Source organism: Microtus ochrogaster, chromosome 5 (assembly GCF_000317375.1).
Source record: "Microtus ochrogaster isolate Prairie Vole_2 chromosome 5, MicOch1.0, whole genome shotgun sequence".
Lineage (NCBI taxonomy): Eukaryota > Metazoa > Chordata > Mammalia > Rodentia > Cricetidae > Microtus > Microtus ochrogaster.
Genome location: NC_022012.1, coordinates 24,756,570 through 24,766,254, shown reverse-complemented (window position 1 = coordinate 24,766,254; position 9,685 = coordinate 24,756,570).

Sequence of the window (9,685 nt, the reverse complement as noted above, 5' to 3'; positions counted from 1 at the left end):
GGGAGGATTCTCTCCATCGGGCGAGCTCACACGGGAGGATTCTCTCCATCGGGCAAGCTCACACGGGAGGATTCTCTCCATCGGGCGAGCTCACATGGGAGGATTCTCTCTATTGGGTGAGCTCACATGGGATGATTCTCTCCATCAGGCAAGCTCACATGGGAGGATTCTCTCCATCTGGCGAGCTCACAGGAGAAGACAGCCATCCGGAGCTATAAGCAGGTCCCCATCAAGAGCTACGTTGCTATCAGAACAGTGGAAATGATTGTTTAAGCCACCCACTCTGTGGCACTGTATAGTGGCAGTGTGAGCGGACAAAGCACAGGACTACTGCACATAGTTCTGGGAAGACTACAGGGTCAGCCTCAAATGAGACATTCCAGCGAAGCTGCAAGGGAGATGAATTCAAGACTAACACAATGCGATTTCAGGGGACGTTTTTTGCTGCCTGGGCTTTGCTCTCCTCAGATGAAAAATGTGGTTGTGAACTGGGTTTTGAAGACTCACCGTCCTTTGATTGCTGGTTGGGATTTTATGAACTCTGTGGCTGCTCAGTTTACAAAGAGGACAAAGATTGAAATTATCATTTCCTGTTTCTGGAGATTTCTTATTGGTTTGTATGTTTTATGATCTGACTTCAAGAATGGATTTTCCTAAATTTGGGGCTAACTAGAAGAGGTTCTCAAGGCTTTGAAACTCAAGGCGGTGAGTGGGAAACAGGCTAAGTGCTTGCTGGAGGGAAATCTTTGGTGCACAGGGCTAGTTTCCGGTGTTGAAGAGCTCACATAGTAGGGCTAGTTTGGTGATGCTGGTTATCTCTCCTGGTGCCAGAAACAAGGGTTTAGATCTCAGCAGTCTTTGCAGATACATGGGCAGGAGCAATTCAGCAATGTAAGCTTGTGTGTGTGTGTGTGTGTGTGTGTGTGTGTGTGCAATCATTCACATCTGCGTTTGAGCAGCTGGCAGGCAGGGCGGAGCAATGGATACCGAGGGTCTGGCTGTCTGGGTGGGTACAGGAAGGAGCGGGTGTTTCGTTGAAATTCACAGTCCCATTGGCAAGTGTAACAGATCCATTAGGCTGACCTCATCCACTCTGATGTTATTTTTCTCAGCAAGCAATAACCTCAGCTTTCCTTGGCTGGTGGTTTCCCAAGCTGGGGATGAATTCCCTCACTTGGAGTGAAGGTGTCCAACTGGAAGCAGGAAGAAAAGACTTTCGCCCATAAAGGCATTTTGTCATCAGGGAGGGGCCAAGATTTGGAAGAGTCACATGGATGAAAAAGTCCCTTTGGACAGCAACATGAGCCAGAGGAGCCATGAGCCAGGCAATCAGGCATTCCTATAACCAGCCGTTATTGCATCTGCTGTGTACCAGCCCTGTGCGGGATGCTTCACATACTGAAGAGGAACAGCCATTTTGTTTATTTTCAAAGAATTCTTGTATCATCCAGAGAGATGAATACATAAACCGAGAGGCTTAGTCACATGACATCGCAACTATTCACCCTCCCTGGCTTCTAAAAACAACTGTTTCTTATGGCTCACCCAGGCAGTATCATGTCTTAAATTTAGCATGCAGCTTAAATGTTAGATCATTGTGGGGCAGGCTTTACAGAAGAGGCACATTTAACTCTGGCCGAAAAGAAACAGTTTTTTTTTTTAAATATGTATGTTTTAAAAGTTGAGATGGAAATGAATGGAATTGTATTTGTTTCATAAACATTTGCCAAGCATGTAGGACACTCAGAATGGTGTAATAGGCTTAAGATGCAGCCTTCAGCTAGTAAGATTGATGACTTCTATCCTGGCAGTCCCATGCCAAAGAAGAGAGGTAAAGTCTTACTTAATAAATGCTGAGTTATTAGTCCCCTACTTAAAATTCTAAGACATTCTTTATAGTATAACATCTAGAGCGTGTTACAGGAGGTTGCATTTGGTCTGTGAGGCCAAGTCAAGCTCCAGTTGAATCTTCTAGGACAAAGGGGATCTCACCAGTTGCAGAGAACATTCAACTCAGACAAACAGGCGTGCTCACAAAACCTGGCGGCCTCAGGAGCAACATTTTGCCTATCTCGAATTTTGAGTTCAAAGAACGGTGTTCTCTCTGATAAGATACATTTCTAAGCCATCTGACATCACTCTCCTATCAAGAACTGGCTTCTAAGATTTGGCCAAATCTCTAACTAGTTGATGGTTGAAGATACGTAAATGGAGTCTTTGTCTTGGTTTCTTTTCTGTGACTGCGATAAAATAACAACCCTGACATGTAGGGGCCACTGTGAAAAAGAAGTTGAGGCACCAGGAGCTTGAATCAGCTGGTCACATTACCTCCACACTCAGGAAACAGAGCCTTCAAGGCAAACTTGGCTTACTTTTTCCCATTTGACACAGTTCAGAAAGAGTCCTGCCCACAGACAACATGGGTGTTCCCATGTCAGTTGGGACGATTTCCACCTGGCTTGTGGGAATTTAAAAGAAAAAAGACAAAACAAAAAAAGTAGATGGATATTTGACAACACTCAATTTTCTTCTTCTTTTACTAAAAATTATTATTTTTATTTTTATGTGCATGGGTGTTTTGCCTGTATGTATGTCTATGCATCTCTGTGTGCTGGTTCCCACCAGGCCAGAAGAGGCTATAAAATCCCTTATAACTGGAACTATGATTGTGAGCCACATATGGGTGCCAGGGGTTGAACCTGGGCCTTCTGGAAGAGTAGCCAGCTCTCTTACCTCATGAACCATCTCTTTCAACCTCATTTTCTTCTTCATTTTGGGTTTCTATTCCATTTTGATTTATATAACCTTAAGTCTAAAGCAGTTTGTTGGCTCTGAAGTCTTCTTCCCCCCTCTGTGTAACAGCCCTAGCTCTCCTGAACTAGATGTAGACCAGGCTGGCTTCGAACTCACAGAGATCTGCCTGCCTCCATCTCCCAAGTGCTGGTATTAAAGACGTGCACCACCACTGCCCGGCTGCTCTAAGGCTTTTTATTGATCATTCTTTCATATATCTCTATAGCAAAATACGTCATTTGGCATTTGAAATTTTCTTTAGAAGTTTTCTGATGCTGTGAGACTAATTTTCCAGAACTCTAGGTCATTGTTTCAGTTGATTTTACCAGCACGTATTGATCAAAGCAGCCTAGATCTACTGAAGTGAACTGCTAACGGGAATAAACTATTTAATGCATGCAGACTCCGTAACTATGTTACTTATGCTGATTATACATGATGAGGCTTACTTGTTGGGAGAAGAAAGTGTGATCTTGCAGCTTTCCATTCTAGTTCACTTTTGTAAGTTCTGAGACAGCTTGTTCATATAAGTAGATAGGGATGGAAGGACTGGGGTAGAAGTACTGCTTGTTCATATAAGTAGATAGGGATGGAAGAGCCGGGGTTGAAGTATTGCTTTGTTCTTTGGGCTCTGTTTGAGCAGTTTGCCAAAAATAACAGTGATCTGGGAGATGCTGCTGTAATTTTGAGGATGATGCATGCACTGGAAGGTGGATGTTCAGAAATAATTTGTTTTCCTGCCATAAAACTTTTGTCAGTATTGAAGGGACATACTGGAAAGGTTTATAAGACGAAAGGTTTGTGAGACTAGTTGGATGATAATTATTCACGTTCATCCCTCAGGCCTCCCTTTTACTCAGAGATAGTCTAGAAATGAGGGGGAAAGGAGAAATGCCCATTGTGACACACTTGTGTAAATACCATATTTTGAAGGCTATTATCTCATAATGTACATCAATCGAAAATTTAGCAAACCACAGACAGGGTTGGTTCACCACATAATCAAATGGGAGAGTATCTTCAGGTCAACCACTCATATCAGACAATCCTGTTAGGAACCAAAACCACTCCTTGCTATGTGTGATACTTGCTCAGTTATGTTTTCTGCTTGCTGCTGCTTTGTACTCAGGAGCCAGGGAACGGAAACAACCTAGATGCCATTCAGCTGGTGCACGGAGAGCGAAGTGGCGGCTCCGGCACACAATGGGATAGGATTCAGCTGTCAGCAAAAGCTGTCTCCCTTCTGAATCTAGATTGTAGGTGAGGCTTCTCAGCAGCTGCTGAACTTGTTACCCAGACTGAACGTTTACACAGTCACCACCAGAATTTACTAATAACACGTCTCCTGCGTCTTTGCCAGGGGCCTCTTCAAGGGCCATGTTCTGGGACGATCCCTGTGTGTGATGTTTGAGGGTTTCCTATTGGGAATGGGTACCTCAATAGGACTCAGAAGAAGCTAGAGGCAAACACATTTTTTTTTAAGACAGAAGAAAGTGGGGAGGGAAGACTAGGGGGTGTGAATTACAAAACTGGGTACATGCTTAGAAATAATGTATCCAGATCACAACTGGAGAAATTAACTCTCTTAAAGCTGCCCATATCTGAATTTCCTTGGGGAACATGTGCTTGTACTTTTGCTTTTTTAAAAAAAAAAAATGTTGATTTGAAGCCAGGCAGTGGTGGTGCATGCCTCTAATCCTAGCATTAGGGAGGCAGAGGCAGGCACATCTCTGTGAGTTTGAGGCCAGCCTAGTCTACAGAGTGAATTCTAGGACAGTCAGAGATACAAAAAAAAAAACAAAACAAAAGTAAAAACTAAACGTATCTCAAAAAAAAAACCCAAATAAATAAGAAAAGAAAGAAAGAAAAGAAAAAAATGATTTGAAATAACCTTTGTCTGTAAACTTAGTCAGTGAGCCCAGAAGATTTGCTTTGTGTGTGGACTGTGGAATTCCTTCATCTTGGCAGTTCGGAGCCTTCATTTCTCTTCTCAAGGAAGCTCATTCATTTAGCCCAAAGCACAGCTTGTGGGAAAATGTTAGAGCCTATGGCTGCATCCCATTTCCCACACAGCTTCTTTCACCTGAGCTGGAACAGGGGAACTTGACCTCAGGGCCAGTCCTTAGGGGGACGTCAGTAACGGTAATGGAGCTTCAGGCTGTCTCCTTGACAACAAAATAAATGGATCTGTGGTTTGCTACAGCCGAAAGAATTTTAGCCTTCCCACCACTTGTTTTATAGATGTGGAAACTGAAGCCAGGAAGATGGGTGATTGACATCCCCAAATTTCACAGCTTGTAAGCGGCAGCGAGTCAACGCTCACAATTCCCAAAGCAAGGCTACACCTGTGTGCACGAGGCACTATTTTCTATCGCATGAGTGTAAAACTGGGCTGGCTGGCCAGGTTTCTCGCTCTTCACCCAGCTGCCCCCGTCTCTTTCAAATGCGGTCACAGTCTCGGCAGTATCTGGAAAAACCAGATGGCCCGATACCATTCCAGTGTTTGCAAGGAACCGCAGTTAGCAGGGACTGGAAGTTTAATTTTATCACGACTTTCCTAAGAATAAAATTGTTCACAAACTTGATCACCCCTATGCAGTCTCGGACTTGTTCCAAAGTGCAAGTGCCTCAAAATCAAAATCTTGAGGAAAGTCAGCTGCATCCCTGGGGCCTCTCCCATCGAATCCAGACTAGGCTGCTCGTCCCCCATTTCATACCTGCTGGAAGGTTCCAGGGGAGCAGAGCCAGCCAAATATGACCAAGCCCCAATTACAGACCCAAATCAGCTTCAGTTGACTTGAATGTGAAAACCATCCCTGACTCAAGGTGAGACCATAGGAATTCCTGTTGCTTCAATCCATTCAGGATGCTGTGACAAAACGCCTTAAACCCGGTATCTCCAGTTTAAAAACATGAACAGTTGCAACAGGGCGAAGAGGTCACTTCTAGCCAGTCACAAAGTTGCTAATCTTGTGCATGAAAGATCTTCCCGGATCATTTAATCTCTTCCTAAAGTCACCTACCTCATTTTCAACATTTGTTTTTTTTTCAAGACAGGGTCTCACTATGTAACTTTGGCTAACCTGGAGTTCCCTGTGTATCCCAAGCTAGCCTCAAACTCATAAAGATCCACTTGCCTTTGCCTCCTGAGTGCTGGGGTTAAAAGTGTGCACCACCACCACCCACCCTAGGTCTCATGCCTTAATATTATCTCTCTGTGGTTTAAAGACCACCATGAGTTTCCGAACAGACACAAACATGCAAAGCGCAACACCTGTGCTGAGTGGGGATTTCAGAGATGGGGGAAACCACGGCTCACTTAGAGGTCCTCTGTTGGATGCAGACCTGAGCTGGGTCTACAGAGCTCAGCCTCAGAGAACATCTATCTGGAGCTGAGCCTGCATGATGTGTGCAGATGAATCAGCCTACAGAGCTTGAGAAAAGCAAAGCAGTAAGAACTGGGTAACTTAGAAGAACAGCGATCATGACTGCTTATATCTTAGTGCACTTGATTTTCTTAGCAGGCCAACTCCTGTGATGGCCTTGAAAGGGAAGTCTTAATTATGCCCTGTTTGGAAAATGTCATGAAAATAGATCAATTATTTTTGAAAACAAAAAGGCTAGATATCAGCAGCGTAATCAGAAAGACCTTCGTCATCCAGATGAGCGGCCTCATTTCCTGAATGCATTGGGTGGTTGTGTTTCTTCATCTGGAAATGCCTCTAAATTAAGGCCTCTGGGAAGCCAACTCATAACTCTGCAGGAAATAACAGTCTAGATGAAAATAAAACTTAATTAGCTGGGTCCTAAAATTATTAGTATTAAAAGGAACTTCAGAAGTCATCAGTGAAACACACACAGTGGACTTACCACTTGGACTCCAGCAGGAGATGAACAGCGAAAGGGACATGATCCATTTCTCCAGCCTGTACTTTGCTCACACGAAAGCCCCAAACATGCTATAGGCTAGCACGGCAAGTCATGTCTTCTAGCCTGTGATTTAATCATATTACAGAAAATAACTCGAGGAAGTTCAGGAAGACTGACTCATTTATAGGTAGAACTGCTATGAAAACCTTGGCCTGGTGGTACCGGCTCACCTTGCCGTGCTGTTCTTGCAGAGGATTCAGGCTCGGGTCTCAGCACCCACATGTTGGCTCACAACTATCTGTAACTCCAGTCCCAAAGTATCAGATACCCTTGCCTGGACTCTTTGGGCACTTTATACACATGGTGCATACATGCAGGCAAACAGTCATCCTGGTAAATTAAAAATAAATCTAATTTTAAAAGATTGTACACACAAAAAACATGTTTGTTGCTTTCGTGTGAGCAAAGTACTGGCTGGAGAAATGGATCATGTCCCTCTTGCTGTTCATCTCCTGCTGGATTCCAAGTGGCAAGTCCACTGTCTGTGTTTCACTGATGACTTCTAAAGTTCCTTCTAATACTAATAATTTTAGGAGCCAGATAATTAAGTTTTAATTTCATCACTTGGGTGTGGCACAGCTGGGTCCCTTTTCATAGTCACAGTGTCCAGGGAAGTCTTTGTTTTGATTGGGTAGAGCAGAGATTTATCCTTTGGTAGCTATTTATTTTGGACTTCAATCGTAGAAGCCTGTTTTACATAAAAATTAATAGAATCTGACGGGGTGAACAATGGTGGTTGGTAAAGCAAATCCTTCCACTACCACTCTTTAGCTAGACCCTTGAGGTAGGCTCCCAACTTTGCACAATAACTTAGTAATTCTGTGTCTTTTCTTTCCCTTGAAGAAAGTCATTGGCTAAACTTGATTCTAAATAGGATCAGAATATTTTGTATATGAAACTTTTTTTCAGGCTTCTATTAAGCTGGTTGCTCCTGTAGTTACATAGAACCCCCAAGGCATGCACACACACACACACACACACACACACACACACACACACACACACTCATTGCACTTGACTATTTTCATAGCTTCAGACTCATTCCATTCTAATTTATATTCAGCTCCTGTATTTTTAAATTTGTTTATTCCTTTCTGCTACTTCTTTGTTTCTTTTTCTTCCCCCTTCTGTATTATTGCTCTGATTGTCAAAGTATTTGCTTGGAGGCATAGTGAAGAGGGGAGATGGAGCCTGTCTTCTTTCGGTCACACTTGCCGGGTTGTGTGCACTGACTGTTCACAGCGTCCTATTTCCTCTTCGGATGTGAGTGTGGAGATGAAGGAGGAGGTAACCTAGCTTTTGAAAAATAGTGGATTAATGGTGCACACTTTGAATTTTCTGTCTCCATTTTTGTTTTGCTGAGGCCCCCCATCTCTCATGAGATGAGCTGAGGCATCTCATGTCCATTGACAATGGCTTTCCCAATATTTCTCAAAATTTCCAGAAAAGGGACAAAGTGGAGCTTGCATTCTTAAGGCCTCTTCCTCCTGGGCTTTTCTCTGTGTGCTACTGTGGCTCCATTCATACCTCACACAGCTCTGTAACTGGGAACTTTTTGTCCTGCCTGGTCCTGTAGCAGCTTGTGAAATTGTGAAATAACCACTCTGAGGCTTAATGTTATTACAAAATGCTTGGCCTATTAGCTCAGGCTTATTATTAACTAGCTCTTACAACTAAATCAACTTATTTCTAATACTCCATATTTTACCACGAGGCTCATGACTAGTTACCTCACATCTTGCTTCCAAGGTGGTTACTGGTGTCTCCCTTGACTCCACTGTCTTTTTCCCTTTATCTTTGCTTGGGTTTCCCACCTGGCCCTATTCTGCCTGGTGATTGCCAAACCAGCTTCTTTATTAACCAATGGTAATATAAGACATATTCACAGCATACAGAGGGGCATCCCCTCCACAACTCTGTCCACTCTGTGAATTAAATTGATGATGACCACCACCACCCACTACCATCAACAAAACTGGACCAGTTCCATTTATTAAAAAACAGTGACGAACATCACTTCAAAATTTATATACTGAAAATTTGATCCCCAAAGTCTTGTCAATATATTTGAGGTGGGGTTTTGGAGGTAATTAGTGTTAGATATATCGTTAGTGAGCTTGGGGCCTCCATGTTAGCATCGGTGGCAAAGGAAGAGTCCCAAGTTAACAGACTTGCTCTGTCTTGCTATGTGGAGCTCTCTGAGATGTCTTGATGCAGGAGACAACCCTCCTGCATTGGAGTGTGGAAACATGAACAGATGCCAGGGCCATGCTCTTGGGCTTCCCAGCCTTCAGAAGAGGTCTGACTGGATCTTTATGCTTTATAAATCACCTGACCTCCCACACTTTGTTGTAGCAACAGAAATGCTTTCAAAGTTCTGGGGAAGAGGGAGGATTAGTGCTAACATGAGTGTGCAGTGCAAACTCCTTCAAAAGGAAAGGTCAGCCTCACTCTTCATAAAAATGGACTTTGACAACACCATTCCCAGGAAATCTTACCAGGCCTTGACTCATTTCAAAGCTTTCACCTTTGTATCTGTTTACTTTGTCTTTCTCTTAGGCACGAGAACTTTATCTTGTCTCATCAAGAGCATCTTTGGATCTTTCTCTCATCTCTAGACTGTTGGCATCAGCATAAAGAACTTTATAAATATTTTTTATTCCATTCAGATAAAAATAATTGTCCATCAAATGGGATCCCAGTGCCAGCCTGAGAAATCAGCTTTAACACAATGAATATTTGTTTTAACATTTATTTCATAATCTGCTCATATGTGGGTTACCTCCTATATGAAGCAATACTTGATATAAAAGAATGGCAGGAGTTCTTTTATACTTGCACACTGGGTTGTTGAATTAAGAGCGGCAGAGCTGCATCCCCAGCACCCGGCCGCCTGCATGGCTAGCTTAGCTTATGTCCCGAAATAATTACACGGAAACTGTATTCTTTTAATCACTGCCTG